Below are 20573 nucleotides of genomic sequence, written 5' to 3'. Positions count from 1 at the left end.
CTCTGGGTGTTTAACTAAAAATGAGTTCAAGCTTTCCTGTTAAGGGTTCCCACTTCCTGTGTTCGCCGAAAAAAACAAAACCTATGTCCTTCAGTTTCTGGATCCCATGGTCCATAATGATCTGATCTCTGTCTCCCATAGGCGGGCCGTTGCTATGGCAACCTGATGACGCTGGGAGGGAGAACAGAGAGGGAGGTGTGGGGAGATGAGGAAGAAGGTAGCTGCACCAAAGATCTGGTACGGTTGAGAGGATAACTCACTCGGATCAAAATACAAATACAAGAGCTGTATGCCATTGCTCACATTTGCAGTCTTAGTTTTTTTTCGCACGGAATTGCTTAGATGTTTGGAAACTATTTTGGAAGTGGAAGAGGAGGAATATGTGTGTGTATGAGTGGAGTAACCTGAGATGGATTTTCACACACAATATTAAGGAAGAGGATATAAAGGGCTCGACAAGCCACTGACATACGCAGACAATGTGAAATTAATGATTTATGATCTGAGCAAATCAGGTCGGACGGATGTGATAATGTGCAGAGGGCATGTCCCCTCCATCCTCCGTCCTGTAAAGGCTCCTACACCCTTGCATGGCTCTCTGACTGCTGCTGCCCTGCTGTTGCCATAGCGACATCTCTGGTATAGACTCAAAACAATTTACGGATGAAAACCTACATTTTACCTTTTGGATGTTAACTGCTCTAGATGAGCTGTAGATGGGATTGAACAGCCGTTATCAGTGGCACTGCTCATTTATCTATCTGTTTCTGCAGATAGCCTGCAAATATGTGACTGTATGCATTTAGCTAATTATGTTTGTTGTGTCTGGAAAGTTATATGTTTCTGATGTTTATTTTTCCTGCACTGACCGAACAATTATTACACACGAGGCCAACGCTTTTCTTCTCTTAATTACCTGTATTTTTTCATATGATGTGTGTGTGTGTGTGTGTGTGTGTGTGTGTGTGTGTGTGTGTGTGTGTGTGTGTGTGTGTGTGTGTGTGTGTGAACTCCAAAACAGACTTTGTTGAAGACAAGTCTCTGCTTAAAAAAAAATCAGCCCATTTAAAAAAAAAAATCAATTTAAATTCAAAATTGTACAGCCATGTTAACAGTGTTGTGTAATGTGTTTATTAGAATTAGTATATGTTTTAAGCTTTTTGGAAAGGTAAGGATATATAAAAAAATACAAAATCAAAGATGCAAAGTAAGCCAAAAAATGTGTTCATCGTCTTGTCACAGTTATACACGATCTTTGTTTATACCTTCCGTACACAATGGCATTCTTTCAGTGAACCTGACCGGCGCTAGGACCGGGGGCGGGCTCGGGGGGAAGTCCTCTCTCTGCTGCTGGCGGGGCAAGGCAGAGCACAGAAACACACACGTCCCCGCACACAAGCATACAATAACACGCACTCACACACACTCTGTGAGCTCTTCTCCGACAGAGGGGAGAGAGGGGATAAACAGAGGGAGAGAGAGAGACTATAGGAACGCAGCGGCTCGTGTGTGTGTGCGCGCCCGCGTGTGTGTGTGAACGTACGCTCGCTCGGTGGTAGAAACGACTGGCGGGGCGGATATGGAGGGGCTCGGGAGAAACGCTGGGAACTGACCGAGACCGAGACGAAAAAGAGGGAAAGAAAGAAGAGAGAAAAGAGGACGGACGGACAGTACGGAAGGAAGGAAGGACGGAAGGAAAGGAGGAGAGAAGTCTGACAGAGGAGAGGAAGACTCAGAAGAAGGGGCTCGTCTGGAACACAGAAAGATCCTAAGGTGACTTTATGGGGCTTTCATGGCTGTACATAGGGTCTTGAGAAGGTGTGTGTGTGCTGGGTGTTGACATGTGCTGCTTGGCTCTGCACTTAAAGGGAAGAGTGGAGGTGTGTGTGTGTGTGTGTGTGTGTGTGTGCCTGTGTGAGGGGTGGGCAAAAATGTGTGTGGCTAAGTGTCTGTGTAGCCTATATATACATTTGTGTGTGTGTGAGAGTTTTTCGGGTTGTTTTTCCACCAGCTATAAACGGGACCAAAGTGTGTAAGCGAGCCGAGCTGACCGCTGTGAACTGGAGTGAAGGGATCTAAAGGAGTGGATACTTTTTAAGGAACACACTTATCCCATTCCAACACACACTCACACACTTCTTAGGTAGGCTACTTGAAGTTAAGTCCCATTTTCCCTCCTCTGTGTGTGTGTGTGTGTGTGTGTGTGTGTGTGTGTGTGTGTGTGTGTGTGTGTGTGTGTGTGTGTGTGTGTGTGTGTGAGAGAGCAGAGTTTTAAGACACAGTTTCTGGATGGAGGTTGCTTCAGCAGCACAGGATGGATTTTCTGTGTTCCTGGTTGACACTGAATGAGGCTTGATACATAGTAGCAGCTTCTTGTGTGTGTGAGTGTGTGTGATATATGTGTGTAAGGGTGCGCGTGCATGTGTGCCATATACGGCAAACAGGTTGAGGGGAGGCAGATCTGATCAGACGCACAGCAACAGAGGAGAGAGCGTGGCACAAGCTCAGCAGCAGCACATTGGATTACACACAGACAACTACACACACTCACACACACAAGCTCTGTGGCCAGCACAACAGCTGGGAGAAATGTGTGTGTCAGTGCCTGAGAGCGTTTCACTTAATGCATGCGGCGGCCTTTGCACGTGCAGGACTGTTTGCTTTTATATTATCTATTGCTCGTGTGTGTGTGTGTGTGTGTGTGTGTGTGTGTGTGTGTGTGTGTGTGTAGTCATTTGAGGCTGTGTAAATATCTATGTGCAGGAAGAAAATGTTCTGTCGTCTCTTCAGACAGACGGCGTGTGTGTCTACCTCTGCCCCCCCCTATCCCTCTCCCCTTCCTCCTGGTCTGGAGATGAAGAAGGGTTGAGTAAAGGGGGGAGGCTGGAGGGAGGAAGAGCGATCAGATGACGGTGAATAAGGCAGATGAGAAGATTAATCCAGTAGCGAGGGATGAAACAGAGACAGAGGAGAGCATGATGGAGGTTTTTAGGGCAGGAAGGAGGAGGAGAGATGGGAGGAAAGTGGAGGAGACGGGGGCTGACATGCTCTCTCCAGGAGCGCTCCGGAGTGCTGCTCATTCATAATTCACCTCCATGCCAAACGTTCATTCACATATTGACCCCCCATGGCTGCGCTCAATGGAGTTCTCGCCCCTCCACCTCTCCCTGTCTCTCAATGGACACCCCTGTGGTGTGGCGTTCAGTTAGCCCGCTTCTTTTCCACTTTGGAGACAGTTAAGACTCACAGAAGACCCCGCTCTGTTTTTGTCCAGCCCCTTCTTTAGACGCCACTTTTTATTCCAGCTTTGAGGCTCTGATGTGAGATTGAATTGTGTAAATTGAATATTGAATTCAGACTCCACCCTAGACACAGATAATTGGTATGGATGGCTTAGTGGGTTAGTGCTCTCAGAACAACTGTTGTTAGTCTGATTCCCTCAACGCGGCCCAAACAGTCCATAATGGATCTATAATTCATGTGTGAATGAATTGAACAGTCTGTGTTTTGAATAAAAGCACAGACGCCAGCGCATGATTTATTCAGCGTAAATACTCAAAAGCGGCTCTTTTTAAATATTTCTGATTGTATTAGCCGCGCCTGGAGCTACACTACGACCCACTGCTGTGCTTTGGTCAGCTGTGGCCCCATGAGCCATATGGCAGAAAATGCACAGTCAGAACAAAAAAGAGGTTCATGTAAATCTAAGAAGTAAACACTACAGAAGTGCACCTTATCAGCAAAAGAGATAAAAATATCTTCACTTTTTTTCAGTTTCAGAGGTGAGCAAACACCTATGCTATGACCTTAGAGAGTGATTGTTCACAGAAAAGAGGACATGTAGTCTTGACATTGGATCTTGACATGTCACTGCTAAAAGCTTCATGGTGTTGTTCATTTGTTTACATGGTCAAATAGCGCAAACAGTTGTTTACTAAAGCTGCAGCAATGTCAAGCCCTTTGTCATTTGTAGTACATCATGGTGCTTTTGCCACTAAATACAGTTAAAATAATTTAAAAGTATCGTCCAACTTTTAATTTCTTCCCTCTAGCATTTCTAATTAGTTAGTGCTACTAGTAGTAGTGACAAATAAAGCAACTTAATTGGACTTATTTAGACTAACAGTAGTTTGCAAAACTGCACAGGAGATGACAATTTGTTTCACAGTTAGACATATTTGGTAACCGGTGATAGCTACCAGTTGCTACCGGGGAAATCAAAACTACAACCTCTTCCTGTTTTGCTTGACCAATGTTTGGCCCACTTCCTTTGTACCGTAAACAAGTCAAAGTCAAGTCAAAGTCCACTTTATTGTCAAAATTTCCACTGTGTTATACATACAGAAAATTGAAATACCATTTCTGGCAATCCCACAGTGCAAATATAGAGAGCCTAGAAAAAAAAGGGGAGTAAAAAGGGGTATACAAAAAAACCTAAGTAATATATACATACAGTAGTGCAAGTAGGTCTTTAGTGTAAAAAATGCTTTGTGCAAAGTACATTTTCAGGAGCAGCAGAGAATAGAAAGTGACTGGTGCTGGATGAGGGAAGGGTGTGTGAGGGAGGGGGATTAATGTCCTGGTACATTTCCAACAAGCCTTCATTTTCCCAACATATCGTACAAGATGTCCGACAGAATTGCGTAGAGAGTTCAAGTCCTAAAGGGAAACAATATAAACACTAATGGTGTCATTACTCTCCAGCGCTGATCATTTACTTCATGATAAGTTGAATAAAAAACCATGGCCACTCAAATCCCGCCTACAAAGCTCTGCACAACAACAGACCTTTTTGAATTTATGAACCAATCAGGAGCTCTGAAACCAGTCAACCGATATTAGTGAATCAGCAATAAACACGCTATCTGATTAGCTCGTTAGCGGTAGATCGCGCTTGGTTACCCCATGTGACCCTCACTTTGTAGGACATGCTTTGTAAGCCAGGTTTTTAGGAGAGGCAACAACTGTTGGAATAGAACCAATGCCGTTGAGGTTCTATGCATCTTACCCACTCAGACTCCAGGAGGCTCCCCAAAAGTGTTTTTTTTTAATGTGTGACATTTCTTTTAAAAGCTAATGCATCCAAACTAAAGTGTTTTGAATACAAAATGTGCAATATTTAGCCTCTTTGTGAGCCGCATTCAGGGAGCATCATCCCCTAACATCCCAATTTTTTAAAGTCAAAGTCCACTTTATTGTCAAAGTTTCCACATGTGTTATACATACAGAAAATTGAAATACCGTTTCTGGCAGTCCCACAGTGCAAATATAAACAAGAACATATAACATAAAAAGATAAGAGCGTAGAGAAAAAAGGGGGGGTAAAAAGGGGTATACTAAAAAAAAACCTAAGTAATATATACACAGGTTCAACACAATCAGCACAGTTTGACAGTAGTGCAAGTAGATCTTTAGTGCAAAAAGGGACTGCGAGGGCCCGCTGCGACTGCTCGCGCCGCCATCCTTCGGCTCACTTTTAAAAATGAAGTGTGACCCGTGATGACTTTCTAGACATTCACGGTGACCTGAACTGAAATTTGTGGAATAGGCAACACAAAAAGACTAGGATGTCTTTAGGGTTAGGGTTATTCCTCCAACTGCTACAGAAAGTGACTTTTGGTCCCACTTATTTCACTATAAAAGAGATAGCGCTATTTAAGACTTTTTGTGCCAATTTCTGTTTTGTTTCCAAACATTTGATATGTGGATAACTGAGTTTGCAGTAGTTTTAAAAAATATATATTTTCCATCTTTTCATAGACGACCTAGCCCTTCATGTGCAGGTTCATGTTTCAAAAGAAGTGAAGCAGTAAAAGCGAGGTTTTAAATAGCAGTGAAAGCACAACCAGCCTGAGTTGCCAAAATGGCTTGGAAGAATAATGCTCTTCTCAATCCCCCAGGTTCCCCCAGGTAGCTGGGTTTCAGTCACGTGATTATGATGACGCGATAAGGTGTCGCGGTTTCAGGTGGAGGGCAGGAAGTAAAAATGGAGAATACGTCTATGGAGGAAACCGTTGCAAAGAGTCCGTATTGTACGGATTTAGATCCAGTTTCAAGACAAAGATACAAGCAATTAATTAACAAATATGTTGGACGTGACCCGTATGTCATGAAGATGAGTGAGTTTTCGACAGAACCTAAAGATTTGCCGACAATCGAGGCTGTTGATATCACATACTATCTGGTCCTTCAGACATCCTACTACACCAAACTGCAGATGACAGTCTAAAAAGTCTGGAGGCATATCACTTTTTTGTCAGCGGGTGGGTCCTCCACCTCGGTACCAAACGGCTCCACGATGATTATCGTTTGGTCTTCGCCAGGGTGAGTGTTTGGGCTTTTGGGCTGTTTTTTGGTAACCAAGGTTGACCGTCGGAGCCCAGTCTGCCGACTCAACGTCACTCAAAGCGCTCGGGCAGGCACTTCAAGTCCCAATGAAGTCCATATTAGACTACCGGCAACTTAATAGTCATTACTAAGTAACAGAGCATTTAATGACACCTAATGCTATATAAACACAGCCACAAAAACCAAGTTGGCTAGCTAACATACCTCTGACGAAGTGGTCGCTGCAGACACGGCATTAGCAGACTCTGCTCCTCCCGACCGCAGACATAGGTTTAAAATCCACTTTTTACGGCGTAGTTCTGAGAGCTTTTTACATTTCTCACCTTTGTGAACGACAATGTTTGGTACTCTATAAAACCCCTTTTCCTTTTCTCGGTTAGAACGATTGGAGCCGCCGTTGATGTTACGTGAAACCAACCTATTGTCTTCAATAGGCCTCCTGCTGATTCAAAATGGATTCATTGTCCACAGTGATGGGCACCTCGGCTCAATTAGCCTCTCTGTACTTATTCATGCTGAGCTATTGCTGTGTGCGCGCGCACACACACACACACACACACACACACACACACACACACACACACACACACACACACACACACACACACACACACACACACGAGTAGCAATATGGAAAGACGTCAGCCGGTGTAAAAATAGACTTCATAAATGGAGGGGGAAAAGGGTTTTATATTTACAAGGAGTGATGTCATGTTTGGTTTAGGTCCATAGCTGACGAATGGGAGGGCAGCTGGGTCGAGTATTTTTTTTTTAGCTTTGGCGCGGCTATCTGTACATTTCAAAGGAGTTCAAGGAGTTGCTGTTTGTGCGCCTCTCCGTCTTTGTGTGTTGTTTTCAGCGGTAGAGGCATGCACACGGTGACGCTGCTCTGGTTGCCGAGCAACACAGGAACGTGGGTGGAAGGATTTCCTGTCCTTAGGAAGCTTTGTTTATAAGCAGAGGGGTGGAGAGAGAGTGTATGTATATGCATGTGTGTGTAGATTTCAGTGCTTGAGTGCTTGTGTGTTTTTAATGCACTCCTCGCCTCAAGCAAAACGTGCGAGCGGAGAGTCACTTAACACACACACTGTACACACACGGAGAAAAGGCACAAAAAAAGGCCTTTCTAGTCTGTTGAGTTTGATTTGTGTTGCATAACTCCTCTGTTCGCAGCGCTCCGTCTCCTCCTCTTCTCCCCAAACACTCTCGCCATGTCACCGCCTCCCGCTAATGATGTCATCAGCATGCCTCATTTTATGTCTCCTCTCACACATGAGATTGCAATTATGTGTTCTTCCCCCGCATGCGATCACATACACAACAAAACACACACACACACACACACACACACACACACACACACACACACACACACACACACACACACACAGCATGCCTGTCCTGCAGGCGTTGGACCCCGTGATTACGTAATTGACATTGAGTGAATCGGGTGACGTCAGCCTGGCTCTCTCTGACTCTGCTGTCTTTCTGGCTAGCTACAGTGATGTCATAAAGTGGATGCAGCCATCCTGTGTGTGTGTGTGTGTGTGTGTGTGTGTGTGTGTGTGTGTGTGTGTGTGTGTGTGTGTGTGTGTGTGTGTGTGTGTGTGTGTGTGTGTGTGTGTGTGTGTGTGTGTGTGTGTGTGTGTGTGTGTGTGTGTGTGTGTGTGTGTGTGTGTGTGTGTGTGTGTGTGTGTGTGTGTGGAGACAAAAATGACCTCAGGATCTATCTGATTTATATAATGTGTTTGCTCCTCCCCTTTCTCTCTTACCCTTAGAGTGGAAAGACTTCACAGCTGATATTTAGTGTGCTGTTTGTGTGTTTTTTTAGCAACACTTTAGAGATGCACACACACACTGTTGCAGCCAGTTGCACCCCCCCCCCCCCCCGAGAGAGAGAGTTATATTTGAAAACGAATATCCCAGCGTCGCGCAATTGGAAACTCCATCACCCTTCTGCCCTCCGTCTGCGGATGTCTGACCTTTTGTTGTTTCTCAATCCCGATGCCCGCCAACAATCGCAGGCAGGCAGTGAATGAAAGGAGAACGAGATGATTTTGGTTCGTCTCCACAGATACTGTACGTGCCAGTTCTTATTTTAGCAGGAGAAAACACAGCGTCATGGAGAATGAGGAGCGATTTGGTGGTTTGCCTTCTTCGGCTCTCGACAGAAAATATCTGTTTTTAGCACGCCGTCAGAGCAGAGCACTGAGGAAGACTGCTCTATCTGCAGCTGTTGTGTTCTCCAAGTGTTGTGGTTGAACATCAGCCATCTAACGTTGCACGGAAGGCCTGGAAGCTTTTTACACTCACAAATAAAGACGAACAAACACTCTTTGTCTTTCTGCCGGCCCTTTTTTCTTCCCATCTCTAACCTCAAACCCCCAACTGTAAGGAAATCACACAACATCAGTGACTAAGCAGTTTATGAGCCGAGCAACACACAAACAAATAATATAAACACATATTATGCAGACAAATAAACTGATTAGCATTAGCTCGGGTGCTTACACCAAACCACAAGCTCTCTTCTGTACATTCCACTAACCACACAGGAGAATTTAATACCACTGCACAAACAAACACACAAAAGACAAAACCCACGCACACTCCTCAGACATAACAATGCAAATAAATCATATATGCAGTACAAACTAGAGAAGTGCCCTCGCAGATCTCAGCCTGGTGTATTTCAGCTGCACTGTCAAACTAAGAAGAATTTAATTTTAATTGTCCCCCACAGGCACACTTTCTCTTAAGATGGCTGCGAAGATAACAAAAAGGGGGAGTTATTCATCTCTTGTCATGCCTAACTGTATTGGATAATAACATATCAGGTATAGAAATAATGTGGGTAAAAAGACATAAAACTTTTCAATGAACGTCAATTTTGAGGCTCCTGAACGGCCCTTTAAGAGGAGTGAGGAGTCAGACAGTTTGAAACAGTCAGTACATGTTCCTTCTCTTCTAAAAAGTCGACACAACCACAAAATATTAGGCTGATGTATCGAGTAGTGTGAGTATTTACACACGGATAAGGCTGGGCGATATTGGAAAAAAATCAAACATTACAAAAATACTGATCAAATACCCAGTTATTTAGTTGCCTACTCCTGCTTTACAACATATTTACACAATGCATGTTTGATAAATAATTATCAGTAATGTAGATATAATGGCCAAGTGGGTACAGGTATAGTATTTAGCATTAACATAACAGCTAGATGTAATGTAATGAGGCTTTTAATACCAGGAAAAGACAGTTCTGCGATATTATTGATAAAGAGTGGTGCAGGAATAAGCCCTAAAACCTAGGAAATAGTTAACATTTAACAGCATTCAGTTCCCTGGTCTTGAAGTAAACCAGTGCTTTAAACTGGTTTAACACCTGAAATAAGTAATCAATAAGATCAGTCTTTAACACAACGATTTGCACGCTTCGTCATACGACATAGTAAGGACCCCCTAATTCCGGAGCAATGTGACAGTTTGTTTATAGACTGATGTTAGCTTTTTACTTCTGGCGAATGCATTAACGCTCAAACTAATCTCAAAGCGGTGTTAATATGTGGAGATTATCCTGCTGACCAAAATGTGTAAGTATCATCAATGTGTGACGGAATATTCTTGCAATCCAATTGCTTTTTTTTTTATCCCCTTTTTTTTTACTCATACAAATGACAAAATACAATGTGCAATCACAACAATTACAACACAAAATACAAACATATAAAAATAATATAAACAAGAGATGATCAGAAGAAGACAAAACAAAGGAAAAATAAATAGAAAATAAACCCTCCACCCCCACCCCAGGACCTATCCTATTGCTTTTTGTCGATCGTCCCATTGTGACGCTAACTTCCGGGTTGACAAAACCAAGGAATATGCACTGCGCGAAGCTATAATATCAATTTATTTCCCAGCCTTATAGACATAGAAATACACTCACACACACAAACACACACACAGTCGACACATCACCCCCCACCCCCAAACACTTGCCTGGCTGTGATAACAGAGCCTGAGCTTGACTTCAACAAGTACGAGTTGGACATATATCAACTACAGAAATTCTATACAAATGCACACACAAAAAACAAACACACACTCACACACACACACAAACACATGCACAAGTCCCCAACCCCCCACCCCCCAGCAGTCCTACGGCCTTAGTCAGCGTCTGTGTGTCCATGCGTGGGCCTGTTCCCTGGCAGTGCGAGGGGAAAAAATACCTTCCCATATGATGTAAACACCAAAGTCCCTGTGTGTGTGAGTGTGTGCGTGCATGTGCTCGTAAGCTTGTGTGTGCATGTGTGTTTTTGTGTGTGTGTGAATGAGTGGCATTCTCCGAGATAGGATTCGCTCTCTGTGACAGTTTACCAAATTATTCCACAACACTGTGCAGTTTCTTTTTAAAGATAAGTTTCCCTGCCACCGCTGCTTTGTTCCACTCCACACAGCGGAAAGAGACGGCAAAGATGGAGGAGGCACAGGGGCTGACATGTGACATCAATAAGTAAAGCGAGGCAGTAAGGTAAAAAACGGAGGCCACTGCTTTTAACTCGATCTGTAAAAATGTCTTTTATTGATTTTATGATGGTTTTCAGTGGCACAGCACTTTGTTCCGAGTAATGCCGAACCAGGGAACTTCATTATTGTTACTGTTTTATAGAAAATATAATTATTGGGGAGGTGTGTGTGTGTGTGTGTGTGTGTGTGTGTGTGTGTGTGTGTGTGTGTGTGTGTGTGTGTGTGTGTGTGTGTGTGTGTGTGTGTGTGTGTGTGTGTGTGTGTGTGTGTGTGTGTGTGTGTGTGTGTGTGTGTGTGTGTGTGTGTGTGTGTGTGTGTGTGTGTGTGTGTGTGTGTGTATTCTCTAACACAACAGAAAACTTCACCAAAAACCAGGGATACTATGCTTGAATTCAACTTGTTACAGCTATGATTTTAGCATATAGACGGCTGCAAAAGTGAACTAAAACACTTTTCTCTAATTCTAATGATTTGTTGCCATTGGATCTCTGCAAATCTGTGTTTTCGTCAGAACTGAGTCAACCAGTGGTGTTACCCAATCTTTTTTTACATTAACACAATCTAATCCTCTCATATCGGAGGAACGCTTGCAGGGGAGAGCCTGGTTGTCATTAGGGCATCACAGCACTAGCAGGCTGAGGTGGACAAAACTAAAGTTAAAGTTTGATAAAGAAGGAAAGGATCAGCTTTGATTTTTCCAACATTCAAATATTCCTGGATCAGGTTTGATACCAATCTTTAAGATCGACTTGAAATCTCCCCAGTTTTAGCTGGAAGAGTGCTACTTGTTGTGGCTATTTGTCCTCATAGAGAACTCCAAATCAAACTGCTGCCAAGTCGCCAAGTAATAAATGTTAGGCAGGGATATAATCCAGGGCTTATTGTCTTAGGTTTCGACAAAACAACACTTAGAACAATGGCTTTTTTATGTCCCCCTTTTCCCCGTTATAAAAACATATGCCTTTCTTCCACCTGTCTATCATTACATACCGATTCACCCTCTCTCTCTCTACCTTCAAAATAAAAGCATAAAGAATATAAAAATAAAACAATAACAGTACTCCCCATGACCACATAAACTAATCTTGATTCTTTGTATGGACCTATTGTCCCTTGCAGCTGCAAATAAACTGCTGTAAGTTCTGCATCCATTTTTATTTCTTACCAATCCCAAAGACTTAATTACTTTTGGCAAACGATAAAGAATACTGCAGTTTGGTGGTGTCATGGCGCAAATCAGTCGCAGGCGGAATATACAATTTAGCATGGATTCAGAATAAAAGCCTGCTGTGTTAAACACGCAGGGGGCTGCGTTGGTGTGTACTAAGAAATCAGCTGGAGTTAAAGATGAATGCATGTAAAGGTTTATCAGATCACAGCACAGTGGTTTGTAGTTCTTGCAGATATGATTCAACAACTGTGGAAAGTCATCATGGCAGCAATTATTGTATCTTTAGTTGCAGAAATTGGAAGGTTAACCATAGAAGGAGTCCCGTTACAAAGTCATGCACCAGGATTTTGTGTTTCCATGCGTCATTCGGCAAGGTCCTGCGCCATGCCAAATGACGTACCGTTGCAGCAAAGGTTGAGTCTAGTTAAACTTTTTAAGTAAAGCCCCTTTGAATTGGCACACTGCTGAGCTGAAAAACTGGCTTTACTTGTCAGTCAAAAAGCAGCCGTGGACAGGTGCTTTTTTTAACCAAAAAACAATGCTAATTCAGCTTCCACAGAACCCCCAATTTCTCTTCCTAGCTCACTGTTTGTGATTTGAACACCACCGTTCTCTGTGGGATGGAGGTAGAGCACAGGAGCCTTGTTCCTGTGATAACCTATAAAGAATTCAGCAGACAGATAAGCTGACTGCAGTCCTGATGAAACACACTTTAGTAAGTTGCATTCAATGTCACTTTCCTGTTACTGTATTGATGTTGTCTGCAGGGGCGTGCTGTACAGGGTTACAGAGAGCAAGGGGTATGGTAAGCCTCAAGGGACAAAATAAGAGAGTTAACTACATTACCGATTGCGACCAAACTGAACTCGCTGAAAAGTGAATGTATCTGTTTTTTTTAGATGCAAATGAGCATGCTAATCTGCTAACTGCGGAGCGCTAACAATAGCCTGAGATGGATTGCGGTCTGTAACGGTGCAAGCACATTCACACACATTTCTCAGCTAGCACTAAGAGCCGGGTGCGAAGTAATCACCGCCTGTCACCGCATCCATCATAACCACATTCAGATCTGGTCAGGGGTTCAGACGGGAGATCACACTGGACACTATATGTGCTCTGTGATTGTTGCTAGGCAACTTTGTCACAATACCCCCTGTGACCTTCCGACCCTGCCAAGTGTGGTGTTACTGTCCCCGTCTCGCACCCGGGTGTGCGTGTGTTATCTGAGACGATGGCGCGACTTGCCGCATAGCAACTGAAAACAGCTGTGATTTCACTGTGGTGTGTGTGTGTGTGTGTGTGTGTGTGTGTGTGTGTGTGTGTGTGTGTGTGTGTGTGTGTGTGTGTGTGTGTGTGTGTGTGTGTGTGTGTGTGTGTGTGTGTGTGTGTGTGTGTGTGTGTGTGTGTGTGTGTGTGTGTGTGTGTGTGTGTGTGTGTGTGTGTGTGTGTGTGTGTGAGAGAGTGAGAGGCTGTGCCGTTTTGTGTGTGTGCATTTAGGTCTGCGTGAAGCCGCCGTCACCGTTCATCTGTGCACACACACCCACAACAACATAATATGGCACACTGTCAGTCCCACAACCTGATAGAAGCATTGACTCAATCAGCCAAACTGCAAACCCCCCTCCCCCCCCCCCCCACACACACACACACACACACACACACAAACACACACACACACACACACACACACACACACACACACACACACACTCAAGCCTGTTGTCAAAATTGCAGCTGAAAATAGAGAGCAGAGGGAGCGACTGAAGCAGTCATTTCCCTGAAGATCCATTCATGTAAAATACTGTTATTCCAACCTCCCTCCCCCTTATTCAATAGTCTTATTCATCTCTCTCTTGACTGCAGAAACCAAACACGCCTTGTCTTCTGCCTCCCCGCAAGCGCCTTTGTGTGTGTGTGTGTGTGTGTGTGTGTGTGTGTGTGTGTGTGTGTGTGTGTGTGTGTGTGTGTGTGTGTGTGTGTGTGTGTGTGTGTGTGTGTGTGTGTGTGTGTGTGTGTGTGTGTGTGTGTGTGTGTGTGTGTGTGTGTGTGTGTGTGTGTGTTTCTCCGCTCCTCCCCATTAGAAGAATGTCCTTGGCCTGTCCGACCTGCGTGCTCCCACCGAGCCCTCCCATCAAACACCTGGGGCGGGCTCTCCTGCAGCCGCTCCAGCCAATCAGCAGCTTGAGCAGTTAATGACATCAGTGGGCGGAGGATCTTTTTAGGACCGGCCCCTCGAGGTGATTCGTCGAAGGGAGAGTGCTCTTATTGTTATGATGATTAAGTGTTATATGAAGGGCTATCAGAGGAGAGCCCCTTAATGAAAGTGGAGCGCAGAGGCGGCGGTAGAGCTGTGGAGAGCTACACGGGGAGGCAGGCAGAAATTGAGTAGATTGGAGAGGGGGAAACTAAGGAGAGTATAAGGTGGGAGAAGACAGTGATGGTGAGAGCATGCAAGAGCACGGGGCTGAAATTCAGCAGCTGTGTCCAGACTTGCTGACTCCGGGTGTTCATGCTCTGAATGTGCCATGAGAGGTACACGCGTGTGCAGGAAACTGGGGGAGAAGAGCAAAAAAAGTGGGGGACGGCCAAGTGCATGCGTACAAATCTGTGTGTTTTTCTGTTCTGTTTTTATGCTGTGCAGGGAAGTGTGTGTGTGTGTGTGTGTGTGTGTGTCTGTGTGTGTGTGTGTGTGTGTGTGTGTGTCTGTGTCTGTGTCTGTGTCTGGAGTTTCCCTTGCTGTTTGGTAAAAGAGTGGAACGCCCTGCCTCAGAGGAAAATTCCTTCCTCAGATGCTCCTACGCTGTTGTAAATCTTCAGGCTGGGATCTCGGACACATTCTGTCATCCTTTTTTGTTGTATCCACTTTCTCTCAGCTTTTGTACTACATTTCCCAGAATTCCTCTTGACGCCCCTGCTTCCCCTCGCCTGAGAATGTGCAGATTATTTTCTAGCAGCTGCTGAAAAGGCTTCTGTCATGAAAGTTAAAGCAGGATTTATTTCCCGGAAAAAGTTAGTTGCCCCCACACCATGTCTCGCAATTGCATTGCATTATGGTCCACCATGAGTGCTGCAGTGGCAAAGCATGTGAATATGTCTTCTCCGTGATGTGTGGCTCCCAGGGTCAATGCGTGTCGTATTGCTCTTTTGATCTTACAAAGCGGAGCCCAAAACCCCTCGCTAAACGACAAAATGGGACCAGACTTCCTCCAGGTTTTTATGTATTTAAAGTTGGATTTTTCATTTGAGTAGCTTCCAGCACACTATAAACTATTTCATTAGTACGGGTTCCACTGGAGAGCTGAAGTGTCTGATCTTGTTTCCCAAGCTTTTCCATCCTTTCAGGAACATGACTATGGAGGGAACAGTGGAGAACTTTGTCTAGGGGATGGTTTGTCTCCATGCTATGGCTCACTTTTTCTTGGAGACTGAAATCAAATTCTTGGCTAAAGCGCTGTTGAACTGGAAAGAATCAACCTGCCAGTGTTCATTTTATGCTGCCACACTCAAGCTATGACACATATGGTAACATAAGTAATATACATTTCACATGTAATTTGTTAGCGCTTGTTTTCAGTGCCACTTTGTGTATAGAATAAACGATGTTTTCATCTGTAAAGATTATTTTATTATTATTATTTCTATCTATTTTTTTGATTTTACAAAGAAATGAATTGAACTCTGTATGTCTTTCAATTAGCAATGTTTGCTAGAGGGGGTAGGACTAGAAAAGCGTTTATGCTTCTCCTGCCCCTTTTGAACATGTACTTTATTATTTATACTTTGTAAAAAAAAAAAATCTTTGTTAAGTTGTTCAATAAATTGACTTAAAAAAAACAAATCTCAAACTTGCTTGAACAAACAGTGGATTAAGTGAGTAGAAGTACGGAGGTTTAGTTTTGAAGTTTGCACACTAAACACTAAATCAGCTATCAGCATTAGCACATAGATAATAAGGTGATTCTTCCAACAGTAGGAACTCTGGTGCACAAATGAGCTTGCATCTGCCTGATTTCAGAGTTCAGATCAGCCCAAATCTCTTAATAAATGTACTTCTAGTGCCTGTTTGAGTTCCACTAGTCTCCCCCTCTGAGCGGTGTTCAGTCAGTGTCCCCATGTCTCCTGACTCTTCACATCTCCTATAGTCCCTCACTCCTCTGTTTAGATATTCTGGGAGGGAAGGGTCTTGATGAATGGGAGGCTGTAGTTGCCCTTTAAGGCAGTCTGCACATTATCAGCAACCTGATCTGCACTGACTCAGTACTTAGAGTTCAGCCAAAGCTGATTCATCATAAATTCTGTAAAAGAAGTAGAGCTGCAACAATTAGTACATCCACAGAAAATGAATCCCCAACTATTTCCAGAATGTTTGTAATATTATTTCTTGCAAAATGAGTGTTGTCAGTATCTCAAATCTGGATATTTCCTTCTTTTTCTCATTTTTGTTTTGTATTGACCTGAATATCTTTGGGTTTTATACTGAAATGACCAGATATTAACAATTCACCTTGGACATTGCCTACCACAAGGCCCCTATGGTTACGCAGGACTGTTTTTGGTCTGACAAACACTTCAGCAGCCTTTTATTCTCTCTGGAAATCTTCCGTCAATCAGCTGTAATTAGATTGTCTTTGACAGATCAGCAACGCCTAGGGTTAAAAGTCTGTGTAGAAGACATACAGTTTTATCCTCGTTCTTGAACATAGACCAATGCGTTGATGCCTAGAAAGCCTTGGCAAAAATTCAAGAGACATCCTTCAAAAAAGTCCAACTTTTCATCATCTTGCATTTCCTTGCATTGGTGGAAAAATGTCGGAAAGCGCAGAATCCTGATAGATCGTTCACAGTTCTTCAGTTTACCTCATATTTGATGTTGTGACACAAGGATAAAAGCCAATAAAATTTGGTTTATCTCCCTGTTGGTATTGAGGTACCTCTGGAAGGTTTTGGCATCTGATGAGGTGCCAATCAGAGGTTCTACTTTTCCTAGATGGTATTCCCTCGCCTCAGCAGTAGCATCGTATTTGCGTGGGCGTTCTGCTCGTGTGAAGGGTTAATCTTAGAGTGGGTGTGTCTTTGAGTAAGTCTGCTACCAACAGATGGACCCTTCTTAGTTCAACCAACAAATACTACTATCACTGTAATTTATTTTGCACCAGGCAGATGGAAACTTCAGACTTTTCTCCAGAGTCGAAGTCAGGAATTGAGCTGTAAGATGAACTACAAATGTAGTAAAGCTGAGAAATCTACAACAACTGTTCCATTGGAGCTCCTGTTATGCTTTCATAAAAGGCTGAACAAGTGGCAGATCCACTTTACTCGGGAAGCTTCACCACATATGTTGCGCTGACAGAGAAGATGCCAGCCCCCCTCCTTTCCCCTCTTTTCTTCTCCCACACATCACCCCTGGCTAAAGGAATGTAGCGGAAAACGAGGGACTCGAGATAGAAGATCAGAGGCCTTAATACGAAACACATTGTGTGTTGTTCTCCTTGTTTCCCATCTCCTGTGTTCTCTGCATCAGGAGTGAAGCGGCCTTTGATGAATATCTACAAAGATATTTGAGACTCATAAAGAGCGGCAATTTAGGCAGGTATTTTATCTTAAGCCTGGTAATTTGGGAATTCAATTCTCTCCTAGGGGGAGCCTGTGGTGTTTATCAGTTAGTCTAGCTTGAGGACCATGTGTTGGAATAAAAAGACTTTCAGGGCTATCTTATCAATGAGTGACCATCTCTTAATACTAGGGTTATCATATCTCTTACCCTACTTCTTGGTGCTGTATGGTGCTGTAACTATGGATCAGGCTCCGTCTTTCCCCTGAGTTACGCATCTAATCACACCACCATCATCCCTCACCCCTAATGCTGTTGGCAGGTCCTGTCAAACAGCATACGCTGGAAAGCCGGGTGACTTTGAAATGTTGCTAATGACCCTAGGATATAACTACCCTCTGTGTTTTACTCCCACTCACTCTTCCTTTCTTGTCCACTCCTGTCATTTACACTCGCGGTCATCCTCTCTCTTGTTCAAGAACTCTCTGGATCCGCTAATAAGAGATTCATCAGACCTTTTTTTCTGTGCTTCATTAAGGGTTAATATATGGACGTGTTTCCGTCCAAATGTCATTTACTTAATCTGGGCAGCCCCATGGATTAAAAATCTCCTCTTCAAAGGACCAAGATGCAGCAACATGACAAAGAAAACTCTTAGGAATAAACACACAAAAGCAAAAAAACAAACAATCAAAGCCACGTAGCGAGAGACCACTTTATAAGCAATCCAATAGGCAACACTTCAGCGTCAAAGCAGCAGGCTCATTGCCAAACCTATTTAAATCTCGACTAAACAAAGCAAAGACAGCTCCTTATTGAGTCTGCCACACGAACCTCCATTAACCATGTAAACTCACTGAGAAGGCTTTTGGCTTTAAATAATTTTGCAAACATTTCCACATAGAGGGGGCAGAGTACATAAAAGTACTTTTTTTCCAAATTCAGCTTTTGACCTCAGGGACAGACAACCAAAACAAATCCTGGGACAACAAACAGTATTTATTCAAAGACTTTCTTGAATTAATAGACCCAGAGTGGCCTTATGTATTTATATAGAAAAGTGAGGCAGAGAATAAAAGGAGAAGTGGACAGGGTGACACTGAGGAGAGACAGAAGTAGAACTGGTAATGCTGCTCAATGCTACAGTGGCTAAGCAAGAAGGGGTGATGCTTCTGAATATAAAACAACCTAATCAGGCACTAGCGGGGCTATAAAAGCAATAATTCTGTCTCAGCAAAGGAAAAACCATGACTTGTGTGTAAAGAACCTGATTGGCCAAACCTTTTATGCATCAGAGCCCACTTACTACTTTGCAAAAGCTTTTCCTACTTACCAGGCAGACATTTTTTTCCATTCAGCTTCAACAGCAACAAAATGAAAATGCAAGGATTTGAAACTTGCTTGAGATAGGCAATCCATCACAGTGAGTGTATTTCTTTTTCCAAAGTGACTTTATCTTCTATAGTCGTTTTTAGTGGGGTTCCCACGTCTTCTAGTGACTTTCCACCCAAATATTCAGAGAACTGAGAAAATGCAATCAAATCCTTTGTGAAACCATGAAACTAAAATATTTACGGTTCAATTTTGACAGTATCTTTAGTTGGAATGCCAGCTCGCCCTTGTCAATTTCAAAGTCTGCAGTCATGCTTGTGGCTCTTTGAGGCTGTAGTTTGTACAGTGGTATGCTGAGCTAAGCGCTAATGCCAGCATGCTAACATGTATAAAGTGTAGAAGTGTTAGTTGGGACGAATGAAAGTTAATAAAGTTTAGTTTTGAATGCTAGCATACTAATATTTGCTGATTAAACAAAAATAAATCTTTCTACTCAACCTGATGGAATATCATTAGTTTTGCAGTCATTTAGTCATTGACCAAAATAATCGAAACATTTTGACTTGATGATTTCTGACCAAGATGAAACGTTATAACAGGGCGACAGGAATTCATATGAATGAGTAATCGCAAAACTCTCGAGGATTTGTCCACTGGGGACCATGAATATCTGTACCAAATAGTATGATGATCTTTCCAAAAGTTGTCAAGACATTTCAGCGGAGAAATGTCAACCTATATATAAAAAAAAAAAAGGTTTTGTACCAACACTTCAATAATACTTTAAAAGAATTATTTGATAATAATTTGAAGTTCAACACACAATAAATATAATTTGTGATATTCAAATAAAAACATCTCTTCAATAAAAAAAATATGACTGAATCCAAACCCAAGATTTGATACCTGATTATTTTGGTGCTTAATATTATTTTATACACCTTGCCTAACTGTTAATTTTGCAAAGTAATGAAATGTTGATACCCAGCACCACATAAACATTGAAGAAAGGGTTTGGCTTCTTCTTAGCGTACCTAACTTTAATTAGTGAATTTGCATGCACCGTTGGTCTTTGGGGACTGTGCAAATATTCAGATTAAAAATAAGACGGATATCCTTTGAAAGTTGTCCGTAGTAAATAAATTCTGCATGTAAATTATTATTTAATTGGATAAAACATGCATATTAACTTCCCGGCAAGGTGCTGAAATATATCCTGTGAATAGAAGCATTTGATGCTCCCATACTAGTGTGTCACATTTTTCTCCTTTTTTGGCCCGTTTGTGAGTTTCCAAATTTGGTTGTGTCAGCATTCGGGACACGTTTGAGTTGACATAAGGTATCTTGTGCAGTGTTAAAAACAGCTTGTAGGAGTGGGAGGGTGGAGTGAAGGATGTTAGCAGAGTTGTATCATCAGCAGAAGCGGTGTCGTCAGCAAAGGCACGCCGGATAGGTGTGTGTAGGTTCCTGACAAACTGCTGCCTCACTCCCTTTGTCCTTCTCCTTTCACTTTTTCAAAATCCACTTTCTCCTCTGAACCACAACACATTCTTTGAGCTCCAATCGCCTTTCTTTGCCAAGGGCGATCTAATAACTCGTAAATCTTTTTAGAGCGGTGCAGTTTTGGCCGACCCG

General features: G+C 43.0%; 1 protein-coding gene across 1 annotated transcript in view; it reads left to right on the top strand.

The window, feature by feature from the left end:
• Positions 1-1415: 1415 nt before the first annotated feature.
• Positions 1416-20573, top strand: part of ches1 (checkpoint suppressor 1) — a 65910-nt gene continuing 46752 nt past the window's right edge. Inside the window, exon 1 of the mRNA XM_063902243.1 lies at positions 1416-1773. The gene's annotated coding sequence lies outside the window, so the exon portion shown is untranslated. The remainder of the gene's footprint in view (positions 1774-20573) is intronic.

This window comes from Eleginops maclovinus, chromosome 15 (assembly GCF_036324505.1).
Source record: "Eleginops maclovinus isolate JMC-PN-2008 ecotype Puerto Natales chromosome 15, JC_Emac_rtc_rv5, whole genome shotgun sequence".
Lineage (NCBI taxonomy): Eukaryota > Metazoa > Chordata > Actinopteri > Perciformes > Eleginopidae > Eleginops > Eleginops maclovinus.
This window is presented reverse-complemented; position numbering and strand designations above follow the sequence as displayed.